The sequence below is a fragment of the Myodes glareolus genome, chromosome X (assembly GCF_982192425.1).
Source record: "Myodes glareolus chromosome X, mMyoGla1.1, whole genome shotgun sequence".
Lineage (NCBI taxonomy): Eukaryota > Metazoa > Chordata > Mammalia > Rodentia > Cricetidae > Myodes > Myodes glareolus.
Window position 1 is genome coordinate 76,756,761 of NC_142053.1, and position 13,344 is coordinate 76,770,104.

The window sequence follows — 13,344 nt, forward strand, 5'->3', positions numbered from 1 at the left end:
GGATATATGAAAAGCAGAACCATACTCTTTAAGTGGGCAAAATTGATATATATATGTATATATATACATATATACATATATATATATATGTTGTATCTGAGTAAAAATTTGGAGTTTGTCAGTGTTGTTTCTTGTCTATTTTGTTTGTGAAATATTCTACTGAATTTTTTTAACTCAAAATAAAATGATCATTCAAAACTCCTTTATAGTTTCCATCCATAACTGCTACTAAATCTACTTGCCTTCCACTTCTGAGATAATATCAATGTATAAGACATAGTAGAAGAGGTTTTAAATGATAGAGGGATTTCAGTATTTGACTCTTTCCAACACATATGAAATCAAAGAGCTATACTTCAATTTAAGACAGTGGGGAGTCCGACTGAATGTATGGGGAACTTGAAAGAGGAGACTTTCAGTCTTGAGGATAAAGAGGCATTTGATTTGATGAAAAAGCACTCCAGGCAGAGAAAAAGTAACTGAACAAAAGTAAAGGCAGGAAAGCAATTCCCTGTAACGACTACACAACATCCAGGATAACTTAAGTTGCCATAAATATTGGAACACCATAAATTTTATTTCATTTTAAATATTTAATAATTTATATTCACCATCTCTACCCTCCAACTTATTTGAATCAGTGAGGCTTTTTTATGTTCCTATTCATACTGTGTTGTCTCAGTTTTTAATCAAATCAATTTTTATTGTTCTGTGGTATAATAAAATAATACATATTTTTTGAAGTCAGAATTGATACAGTGCCTAAGGATGTAGTCCAAAAGTAAATGAGAAAACATTCTAAGCCTCTTCATGACATATACATATATAATATCAAAAGATTCCCCGGAGGATTTTGCATTTCAAGAGTTTTAAATTATTATGCTTCACAATTTAGAATGGTTTCAGGTTTACAGAAAATTTGAACAGAAAGTACAGAGTGTTCCCACATGCTACCTCCACCCACCAAACCCAATTTCTTTTATTACTAACATCTCACATTACTATGGTACATGTATTCCAAGTGATGAACTAATATTTAGACATTATTATTAGCTAACAGCCATAGTTTGTATTAGTGTTCACTTTTTGTATTATACAGTTCTGTGATCTCTGTAAATGCATAATGATGTTTCTACCATTATAGTGTTATGCAGAACAGTTTCAGTACATTAATTATTGCTTATGCTCCATCCCTCCTCCCCCACCACCTTCCTGAACCCTTAACAGTCACAGATACTTTCACTGGCTTTGTATTTCATCTTTGTCAGAATGTCATCTTGTTGGAATTATTCAATATGTAGACTTTCACACTGTTGCTGTCACCTAACAATTTTCATTTAAGATTCATTAGTTTTTTTTAATTTTAGGTTTATTTATGTTACCACATGAGTATTTTGTTTACATGTATATATGTGTACCACATGCATGTCCAGTTCCAAAGGAGTCAGAAGAGAACTTCAGATACTCTAAAATGGAAGACATGGATGGTTGTGAGTCACAATTCAAATGGAGGAAAAACAAACCCAGGTCCTTTGCAAAAGCAGCAAATGCCCTTAACCACTGAACCATCTCTCCAGCCCCCTTCTTCATGTCTTTAGTGACTTATTTCTATACCTGTCAAATAGATATCTCATTGTTTATTTATTTACTAGTGAAAAACATCTTAGTCATCTTCAAATTTAGAAGCTGTGAAAAAGTTTGTTATAAACACCATGGGCAAATGCTTCAATGTAAATTTACAACTGACTAGGGTAAATGTGTGAGTCTGCTGTATAGTATGGTAAACTTGTCTAACTTCTCTTGGCCATTCATTGCTAATTTTGTATCTAATTAGTGACTAAAGAGCATGTATTAATTATTTTTGTCATCGCTGGGACCAAATATTTTCAGGGAAGAATTATTTATTTTGATTTATGGTTCCAGAAGCTTTACTCCATCATCGTTTGGCCTTATACTCTTGGTCAGATCATGACAGCAGGAGTATGTGACAGAGAGCTTCTTCACTTCATTGTGGAGAGAAAACAGGAAAAGGTTATATAGTCCCAAAGGATATGCCTCTAATGACCTAGTTTCCTCAAATAGGCCCCACCTCCCAATAGTGTCACCATATTATTATTTATTCAGAGAATTAATACATCATGTGTATTGTTACTGTGCTTGTTCAGCTCATGTTAGGCAGTTATGTTGGTAAGGCTTTATGGATGTAGCTTCTGACAGTCCTAGAAAGCACAATTTCACAGCAGACTCCCTGATCTTCTGACTCTTACAATCTGTATACTCCCTTTTCCAGAATATTTACTGATCTTTATTATAGAAACTGTTTTGTAAATGTGTCTACTGGGACTGGACTCTACAAGTCTGCATTTTGATTTGTTACAGTTTTCTATAATGGTCTCTGTCTGTTGCAACGAGATATTTTCTTGAAGATGGGTGAGGACTACACTTATCTGTGGGCATAAGATTAAATATTTAGAAGGTAGCTAGGGATTATGCTGGTTTAGTAAAATGGTAATTGTAGAATCTCCTCCAGGATCCATGATTTCACTAGCCCTGGGCAGTTGGTTAGATTTCTAGTATGAGGCATGATTTTCCTCTTGTTAAGCCAATCTTAAGTACAATTAGAGAGCTGTTGGTTACTGCCGAGGTATGTGTGCCACTACTACAACTTAGGGTTATTGTTCCATGCTGGTCATTGTTATGGTTCACAATCATCATAGTTGTGTAGGACTATTGGTTCATTTCCTCCTTTGAAAATTTACATGTTGCCTTATGATACCATGAAAGCTAGTCCTGAGGGAGGAAGTATTCATGACAGCTTCAGCTCAGTCAGGGATTTTAAGTTCATGTGTCTGAAGTGTGTGGTGCCTTCAGAAATAGGGACTTACCTTCCACCTCTGAGGGGACAGCCAAGGGCAATTACAACAGCCTGTAGTGTTCTGGGAGTCTCTAGGACAACGCTGACCAACAACTCAAAATAGCATTTCTCAAGCCTAGTATTAGAGGTTTTTTATGCATACAGTCTTTGGATCTTGTTGGTCTATATGAGAAATTTTCATTTAAATTATTTCATATTTATATTTATAGACAGGCACATATTATAAGATTTTAAAAGGAAGACAGTAAGCTAAAAGAAGCAATAAGCAAATATGTGTCTTGGGTAATTAAAGACAGAAACTAATTTATAGATAGAACTTTTGGGTACTCAGAAAGGGAGGACAGTGGAGCAGTTATAAGTGATAAGCATAGTTTTGCTACTTACTTGCTGTTTGGCCTTAAGCAAATGTCTTATCAATCCATGCTTTATTTTTCTCACACATCCATCAAATGATAATTAGTTCAGATTCATAATTTGTGAAATATTATAGATAAATATCTGAGAAGATTGACTGGCACATTATAAGTATTTTATAAATGCTAAACATGACTTAGTTAATTGCCAAGGCAGCTTGTTTGATCCCAAAGAGTCATTAACTTTATATCTTCCATTCTAGGCCCTGCCCCATTCTTCTTTTTGTGCAAACTAGTTTACTATAACCTTATTCCACATTGTTTCCTATTTTTTCAATATTTTGCTTAAATGGTGTCTTTTTGGCCTGTTACACTTCAAATTCATGGCATACAGTAGTTAATAGTAGTATGTCACTGAGAAAGGCATTTCAGCTCTGTTATAATTCCATTTCCTTTTTCATTAGATAAAATGATAGCAATAATTATAGAACCTATGCCATAAACTATTGCAAGGACTGAATGAGCTATGATTTCATAGCATATGATACATAAGCATTGACTGCCATTATTGTGTCAATTCTCAAAGCATCCTTTTAACATTCTGTTCCTACTGATAACTGATTTGGAGGGATGAACTGACCTGTGAATCTCAGTCTACAAATGATTAGCAAGGCTGAAGAAACTTCCAAAGCAGTTAGCAGGAGAAAGAAGAAAAAAGACACTTTGAAAATTAGCATAAGAACAGTAACGAATATATCTTGATTACAAGAAAATATATTCAACTGGAGCTGGAGATAATCATATCTGGCAAATTAAACCATTCCCAAAATGCAAATATCTGTGTTTTATATATTTTGGAAGTGGTCTCCTGTGCCAGTGCATTCATGTGTACTTCCCACTTTCTCTTCTATGAGGTTCAGTGTGGTTGATTTTATGTTGATGTCTTTGATCCATTTGGTCTTGAGTTTTGTTCATGGTGATAAATAGGAATCCATTTTCATTCTTCTACATGTTGATATCCAGTTATGCCAGTACCATTTGTTGAATATGCTTTCTTTTTCCATTTGTTATTTTTTGCTTCTTTGTCAAAAATCAGGTGTTCGAAGGTGTGTGGATTAATATCCGGGTCTTCGATTTGGTTCCATTGGTCCTCCTGTCTGATTTTATGTCAATACCAAACTGTCTTCAGTACTGTAGCTCTGTAGTAGAGTTTGAAGTCAGGGATTGTGATGCCTCCACAAGTTACTTTATTGTATAGGAGGATTGTTTTGACTATTCTGAGTTTTTTGCTTTTCCATATGAAGTTGAGTACCGTTCTTTTGAGGTCTGTGAAGAATTTTTCTGGTATTTTTAATGTGCATTGCATTGAATCTGTAAATTGCCTTTGGTAAGATTGCCATTTTTACTATGTTAATTCTACCTTCCCAAGAGTCGTGGGAGATCTTTCCACTTTCTGGTGTCTTCTTCAATTTCTTTCTTCAAAAATTCAAACTTCTTGTCATACAGGTCTTCCACTTGTTTGGTTAGAGTTATTCCAAGATATTTTATGCTATTTGTGGCTATTGTGAAGGGTGATGTTTCTCTGATTTCTTTCTCAGTCCATTTTTCATCTGTGTAAAGGAGAGCTACTCATTTTTTTGAGTTAATCTTGTATCCTGCTACATTACTGAAAGTATTTATGAGTTGTAGAAGTTCATTGATAGAATTTCTGGGGTCACTTATGTAAACTATCATATCATCAGCAAATAGTGAGAGTTTGACTTTTCTGGTTTGTATCCCCTTAATCTCCTTTTGTTGTCTTATTGCTCTAACTAGGACCTCAAGGACTATATTGAACAGATATGGAGAGAGTGGATAATTTTGTCTTATTCCTGATTTCAGTGGTATCACTTTGAGTTTCTCTCCATTTAGTTTGATGTTGACTGTTGACTTACTGTATATTGCCTTTATTATGTTTAGGTAGAAAACATATTTCTTTTAAGTGCAAGTAGGCAAATGCTATAAATATATCAAAGTCATTTGCATAGAGTTCTCAAGAGATGTTGTTGTTGAAGATAATGAATTATATATGTGTTTAATTCACACACACACACACACACACACACACACACACACACACACGATTGAGTATGAATGAGAATCAGAACTTCCCCTGGAATTACGTTTCAAATGAAAGTCTACAACTTTGAATTTCACAGGTAGCTCTCTATAAGAGAGTTAAGTTCAACCTCCTGTCTTTTCTATGATCTCCAACTGAGGCATCATAGCTTAGAAAACTGAAGAACATAAATTAGGCACATAACCAATATTATAAACTGAGTTATTGAGTATGCTCAATTATGTTTGAATTACTGCTGCACAATTTAATTCAATGCTTAATCCACGTTATTTTAAAAACCATTTTCTGCACATATCAAACCATATTTTCCATGTAATGTTTCCAGTCCTAAGTACATATTAAAATACTTAATCCCATTTCATTATTGTTTACATGTTGGCACCCACTACAACACTGAAGATAATATTAAATTTAACATAATTAGTATGTGAAAGCAAATAAGACTAAAATAATATAATAAACTTTTATCTATCAAAACCTTCTGGTCCATCTAACATCTTTCCACATACCACACCCTTGCCAATCCTAATGCATAAACCAGTTTCTTCTACTTTCTACTTCTTAATAGCTAAATTGACAAATATCCATATTACTTGAAAGGAATAAAACATACTGCACAACCATCAAAGACTCAGGGAACAGCAAAGAAGAGTGGGAGGAAAGAATTTAAGAAGTGGGAAACTCCAAAGGCCCACTCCCAGCTGAGGAGTTATTGGCAGTTGATAGACACTGAGGAAAAGGTGGATAGTCACTTCTCTTTGGGGATGTGGCCACTGGCAAATTGTTCATGCCCCAATGGATGGTCCCATTCTTATTTACAGACGGTCAGCACTAACTAGACTCTGAGGAATAATAATAACAAATAATAATAATAAACTAGCAACAGCAGTAATCAGGGCACAAAGTAGGGACAGATGAGTTGGTGGGTTCCAGGGGTAGTTAAAGGGTCTCTGCTTCTGCAGTGCCGGGATTGTAGGCAGCTACTGTGCCTACCCTCACAATTTGGCAGCAAGAGCTTTATCCTATGAGCCATCTCTCTAGTCAGAGGGACAACTTATTGATCAACTTGGTTTTTAAAGCAGCATGAAAATTTTCTCATAGGTTTCATGAGTTTTCAGTTATTGGACCATATAATCCAGTAACTTAAATAGTACACAGAGAGCAAATAGTCATTTGTAATCTAGAACATGATTTAATTGTAGCACAAGGACCTAGAAAAGGAATTATGAGAGGATGATAAAAAAAACAGAAATGAAAGAAGGTTCAATTCAAAAGAAGAAATTCAAGGTAAGGAAAGGAATGGGAGAATTTTTTTTCTGCTTTTTTGAGATAGGGCTTCTCTGTAGCTTTGGAGCTTGTCCTGAAAGTAGCTCTTGTAGACTAGGCTGGCCTCGAATTTACAGAGATCCGCCTGCCTCTGCCTCCGGAGTGCTGGGATTAAAGGCATGTGTCACCACCAACCGGCTTGAAAGACTTTTTTTTTTTAAATATTAGATACTTTTCAGGACCTCCTCTCATTTTTATATGGTGTTCTCATTATTGAGGTTAAAATTAAATTGGAGAAAAGGTATTCTTTCCTCTAATGAATAGTCTTGAATAATTTGTTTAAGAAATTCTTTGATAAATCAGTTGATTGCTTGCACTATAATTTTAGTGATCACGTAGGTTTTCAACAATACCCTACATTCATAAGTATATCTTCCCAAATATTCTTGAAAATACTCCTCTCCATGCTCTTTGGCAGTACATATACTAAAACTGGAATGATACAAAATATTAGCATGACTCCTACACAAGGATGGCATGCAAATTCATGATGTGCTCCATACATTTCATATTTTATCTTGCTATTTATATTTTTAAATGAATGAATAGATGGATGAATACACAAAAATCTTGCCACTCGGGCAAAGGTTAACAACTGAACTGTCTGTCATACCTGCCAGAAGAGGTAAGTCAGTTTTCTTCAATAGGTTGATACTGGGTATATCAACCACTCCAGGACAGGCTTCACATTCAGAAGTAATTGAACAGCATATAAAGGACCCCAGAGTGTTTTGGTGTGTGTGCTTTTATTTGGCTGTAATTATTGGGATTTGGGGAGAAGTATGTTGTTTTATTGTGTTTTCTTGGTTTAGGGGTTTTTGTTGCTATATTGGATATTTGTTTGTATTTTGAGAAAGAACTTAAAGTTGGGTAGGTAGCAATAGGGGAAGGATCTAAATACTAAGAGGACATAGAGGAGGTGAGGAATATGACCAAAATATATTTAAATTTAGAATTGTTTTAAATAATAAAAAATGCTCCGCTCTTTTCACACATTTAATGACCCACTCAGGGTATTCACCATATTTTTTCACAGCAGCCTATTAATCACAGAGTCTACTCTCAAGTTCATCCCTTCTCACTGTTGCCAGAGTGACCCTTTTGAGGGACATATTGTAACATGTAATTCTAGTGCTCAGGATCTTTCCCCGAACCCCTCAGGATCTTTTAATGGCTCCCCATTGTCTCCAGTAAAATATCCAAGCTTTTTCTGTGTGGTTTTCTTTTTAATTCAAAATTTTTATACAATATATTCTGATCACAATTATCCCTCTTCCTACTCCTCCCACTTTCCTACCCAGCCAACTCTATGTTCTTTCTCCTCTTTTTAGAAAATAAACACCTAAACTTTTTAACCTTCTTGTTCAAATCCTCCAAAGTTCCATTGATGCAATTAATCTTTCTGCTATGAACTTTTTCATTTATATATGTATACTCTATGAAATTCTTAAATATCCAATTCCTTTATTCATGATAGAAAAGCTGTGTCTTCCCAATTTTCAAGTCTGGAATCTACACCAAAGTCTATATAAAAATATACATGAATTTGCTAACAAGAACTATGGCAAACAATAAGTGATTCAATTCATGATACTTGAATCTTGGTAGCAAGTTATTGTATAAGCTTTCATCTAAAGACACAATACAAATTAAATGTGTATAAATAATAGCCTAATCTGAAAGAGTTGATCAATGAATCAAGAGCTGTAAATATACGTTTGCCTCAAAACATCATGAAATAGTTTCTTTAAAAAGATTGTGAAACTCAAAGAAGTTTGTCTAGTACATTCCGTTCAGAGACAAAGAATAAAAATTGGAGAACACTTAACTCTTTGAGTGCATTTGTTCTACTTTTTTTCCATTATTTCTCCTAGGGGCTGTTACCTTTTTAATGTTGTTAGCTCAAGCATCCTGAACCTGAAAATCTCAAACCCAAAGTGACTCAAGATCTAAAATATTTTTAGTGCCAGCATAATGTCACAGGTGAAAACTGTCACCCTTCACCTCATGTGATGAGCTTCATACACAGCTTTGGTAACTATAAATATTGCATAAAATGACATTCAGGCTAAGTCATTAAGACATACATAAAACATAAATGAATTTCATGCTGAGGACTCTCACCCTCCAGATATGTATACATAAATATTGAAACCCTCCAAATGAAAATACCAAATCTGAAACACTAATATTTCAGGTAAAGAATAAAATTGCTTTTATTCCTCCTAAGAACATGACTTTTTGAAGAACAGGAGAGATGATTTTAATCATAAATTATGCATGACATTGTTTTTCAAGAAAAATTTCATAAAATAAGAAGTTTAACTGTGTAGAAGCTGAACACATTGGTGCATGCTTCATTGCCTATTTGGTAACTTTAGCCTTGTAATGTGTTGAGAGTCCAAGGCAGATTCTCATCAATTTAACAAATTTATATGTGTGCCTGGAATAATGGTCAGAAGGCCCAGAAATAAATGAGATAGCTCTACTTCACAAAGCCAGCAGATTCCTACTTGGAAAAACAGATAGACATGACTGTATATTCTACCTTTGGTGTCAAGCTATATCATTAATTGGGAGAAGAAAGGTGGGAGATAAAACCATGTTGTGTAGTGATGAGGCAAGCAGACCTGCTTTTGTCCCGCCCAGCTCCCATATGGCTAGCCTTTTACCCAAAATAACAACATATAAATTGTATTTATTTAAACATTGCCTGGCCCATTACCTCCAAACTCTTATTGGGTAACTCTCATATATTGATTCAACCCATTTCTAATAATCTGTATCTCATCCTGAGGCCGTGGCTTACCGGGAAAGATTTAGCATGTCTGACCTGGCAGCTTTATGGCGAGCGGCTTTCTGTCTCTGTTTTTTTTCTCCCATAATTTTGTTCTGTCTTTCCCATCTACCTATGTTCTGACCTATCAGGTCAAGCAGTTTTCTTTAATAATTAACCAATGAAAGCAACAGATAGATAGAAGACCCTCCTACATCAATTTTGGAGGGGAAGATGAGTTTTGGCATGCCTATAGAACACTTAGGTGGATAATTTTGGTGTATACATGGATAGTCTGGGGATGAGGAAGAATTTAAGAGTGAAGAAGCAGGTTATTTAGTTATGTTCTTAAGCAATACATTTAGCTAGGTGCAGTGCATATGCCTTTAATTTAATCATTTGGGAGGTAGAGGCAGGTGGATCTCTGTGAATTCAAGGACAGCCTAGTCTACACAGTGAGTTCCAGGACAGCCAAGGCTATATGGAGAGACTTTGTCCCAAAAGTGAATGAATGAATGAATGAATGAATGAATTAACAAAAAATAGAAGACTCCTTTAAAACAAAGGGGTAAACTTATCACTCAAGAGAACAGGTAGACTAGAGTGAGATAGGAAACTGAAGGCAGTTTTCTGAGAGATACCCATAAAAGAGGAAGGCAGAATAACAGGAGCAATAGAAAGAAAAAGGCATATCTAACCGAATACCACTGAATCAGCATAAGTATCCAATTTGGTTCTACTCTGAAAAAAGCATTGATGCAATATTGTAATATTTTCATAATCATAAATCCACAAAAGCAAAGACAACAAGGGAAGTGAAAACTAAATCTGAGAAGCTGCAGAGTAGGTATCTTCCTGGTAATGAATTTCATAGCCGCAAGCATTGCGCAAGATTGTTTCTGAAAAACAAAGAAGATGGGGAAAAATGTAGAGGGATGACGGATTTTTATGACTCTTTGTGGAAAGCCTAATCTAAATCAGGAAGCCTGTAGGTTGAGTAGTAAATTGATGGTAAACAATTAGAGACATCTTATACTAATTATGGCTTCAGTAAATCCAAATGCAAAAGAAATGGAACAAATAAAGGTTAAAGTGTAAAGAGAAGGAATAAAAAATGGTTGTTTGTACAAAAATAGCTGATACTGAAATATATTTCCTAGCTGTGAGAAAAGACAAAATGTTAAAATCCACAATAGAGGGAGGAGAAGGTGAAAGATGAATGGTTACCAAGACCTCAGCTGAGAAGATGAGAGAGTGTTGTTACCTTATGAAATTTTAAAAGAAATACAAATGTAGGTCATCTGCTTAAAGTGAAGAAGCTAGAACTGGGAGCCTGAGAAAAGAAATGAAGGTTTGGAACAGCTGCTGTGGGAAATGCTAGCAGGAGCCAGCTATGGATGAGAAAAGGATTAAGGATAAGAGTTAAGGGTCCAGCTGAGGTTGAAAAGCATGCATTTGTAGTGGAGCCAATGAGCATGGATATGCAATTTTCCCCAGATAGGTCTTCAGCTGCCTGGGAACAGGAACAGGCAAAGTGGACCACTGAAGTGAGCCAGAACTGGGCAGGGATTGCCAAAGCTGTGATATGGAAGGTGAAGGAGTCAAAGGAATGGAAAATGCTTGTGAGTGTTGTTGAAATGGAGTCCAGAATAGGGAGGAAGGGAGAAGACAGGATGTGGCTGCTGGCCTAAGAGATTAAGTAAGAGAGAAAGGAATGGAGCTCTAAGGAAAAATAATTTGATTGATCACAAGGCCATTGCTTGATGGTTCAAATATACATTCAGGTGACCATTACCTCTGTCACCAAACTCTGAACATTTTTGGCTAGTTAGCTGTTGGTTTTCCAGGCAAGTGCAGCGCTAATAAGGTTTACATGACTGCTTTCTACCGTAAGTTATTTTGCGGCAGTGCTCTTTAGTCCAGTTTTCCCATTGTTTTTAAGGTATTTCTTGAAACTAATCTTGGCGAATTCAGCCTGGGTGGGGGAAGGGGCTGAGGCACAATGAGGGGAAGTATGTATTTAATAATTTCCTTTTGTGTATGGCTCTGGGTCTGGCTCTGCCTCAAAGACCCTTTACTGTAAGGAACACAAAGAACATTTGGAAGCTATCAAGTTGCTGAGGGTCCCAAAGTGCAGCCTGCCCTGAAAAGAAATCTCGGCTAATCTCCTTTCCAGCCCTCCTCTAGAGGGCAGCTGCTTCCCTCCTCAGTTTGGGAGCCTGCAGCTTCTCGTCCGCATAGCTGTTCACCATGTGTAGGATGTGATTTTACAACAGTAGAGAGGGGAAGATAGGGTGGAAATGTTTATTGAACAGAAAATTTAAGGCCTGCCAATCTCCAACCCATAGAGGCCCCTTCCAGACCTCTGGATCATATCACCAGGAGAACTTTGTATTGAATCCCACAAAGCTAAGATGGATTCAAACATATTTGCATTAGTAATAATTACCCTGTCTACCAAAAAGGATATATGCAATTTCTGTGACCCCAAGTTATGGATAAATGTCCCATGATTCCTGTTTCTAGTTCCTTGTTATTAAGTGGTTTAAAATGATAAATGTTTCTGGGGTGGGTGGTGGAGGTTTTAATGATTTTAAGATTCCTAACTTTAGTTTATGGCAACATAGTATTTAATAGCTACACCTTCTGTTTTCAGGAACAATTTATGCCACAGAAGCTGTGGGGTTTGTCACATGGGTCCCATTCTTCTTCAGTGTTGGAAAACAAGAATTTACCAGAACTCTGCAAACAAGTGGTTTATTTGTGCTAATGTTTCCTACTTATCAAATGCCGACCCCCACACACACAGACATTAATACATCATTTCTCACTAGAAAACTCTGCTCTGATTTTATGCCCCAAAGCATAAAAATTTCTGAATGCCTCTCCCCATTTTTAGCTCTAAATTTTGTAATTTGATCATATTTATCTAATTAGAAAGTAAGTTCAAGGCAAGGTTTTCAAAGGGAACAAACATTAAAATTCTGCAAAACAGCTGTTCAAGCACTCTAACTACAATTTGTTTGTTTTTTGTTGGGGTTTCAAAGAGCTGATTTTGATACTAATATGTGAGTTTTGTTGACAGAAGTATGAGGGGGCACATTTTAGGAGAATGCACCTATTATAGAATATATTTTGTCTAGGCATTTTAGAGAATCTGTCATTTAAATGTGAGAAGTGTGACTGTAAGTCTACATTAAAGTGGTGCTATGTCCACTTGTTTTGATTTTTGTTTTTTGTTTCTGTTTTCCGAGACAGGGTTTCCTCTGTTGCTTTGGAGCCTGTCCTGGAACTAGCTCTTGTAGACCAGGCGGGCCTCGAACTCACAGCCTCTGCTTCCTGAGTGCTGGGATTAAAGGTATGTGCCACCACCACCCGACTGCTATGTCCACTTTTAAACTAAACTATAACAATCTTATTTAAAACAAAGACCTTTGACTCTCTTAATGGTAAAATTAAACTCCCTGAAAAAAAATGATCTTTGAAGACTTATTAGACTACTCCATGGAAAGAGATATCAAGACTGTAGATCAGTAAGACTTCTGCTTAGTAAGTAGGTTTTTTTTTATTAGTTCAAACTTATATACACTTTTCTAACTTTGCTCTCTCTTTACAGAAGAAACCATATAAAACGGTTTTTCATGAAGCATGAATGTAGAATGCATATTCTCCTTTAAGTTTAAGGTACAAAGAAAATATGTACTTTTATTATTCACCTCCCGCCCTCCACCCACCCCCCACCCCCCGGGAGGGGGACTGTCCACAGCAGCTTTCATTTCACTTTGGACTCTTACATCCTGTTACTTCTTTCAGGTAAAGTTTGTGACCTTGGCATCTCTTTCCACAGCAGCGCCTTTGGTTTACGAGCTTTCATGCCTCAAAGTGCAGCACACTA

At 36.0% G+C, this 13,344-nt stretch overlaps 1 non-coding gene across 1 annotated transcript; it reads left to right on the forward strand.

The window, feature by feature from the left end:
- The first annotated feature begins 7,077 nt into the window (after positions 1-7,077).
- On the forward strand, positions 7,078-7,180 carry LOC125389523 (U6 spliceosomal RNA). The gene has a single exon (XR_007228473.1). It is a non-coding gene; the product is annotated as a U6 spliceosomal RNA (small nuclear RNA).
- Positions 7,181-13,344: the final 6,164 nt, after the last annotated feature.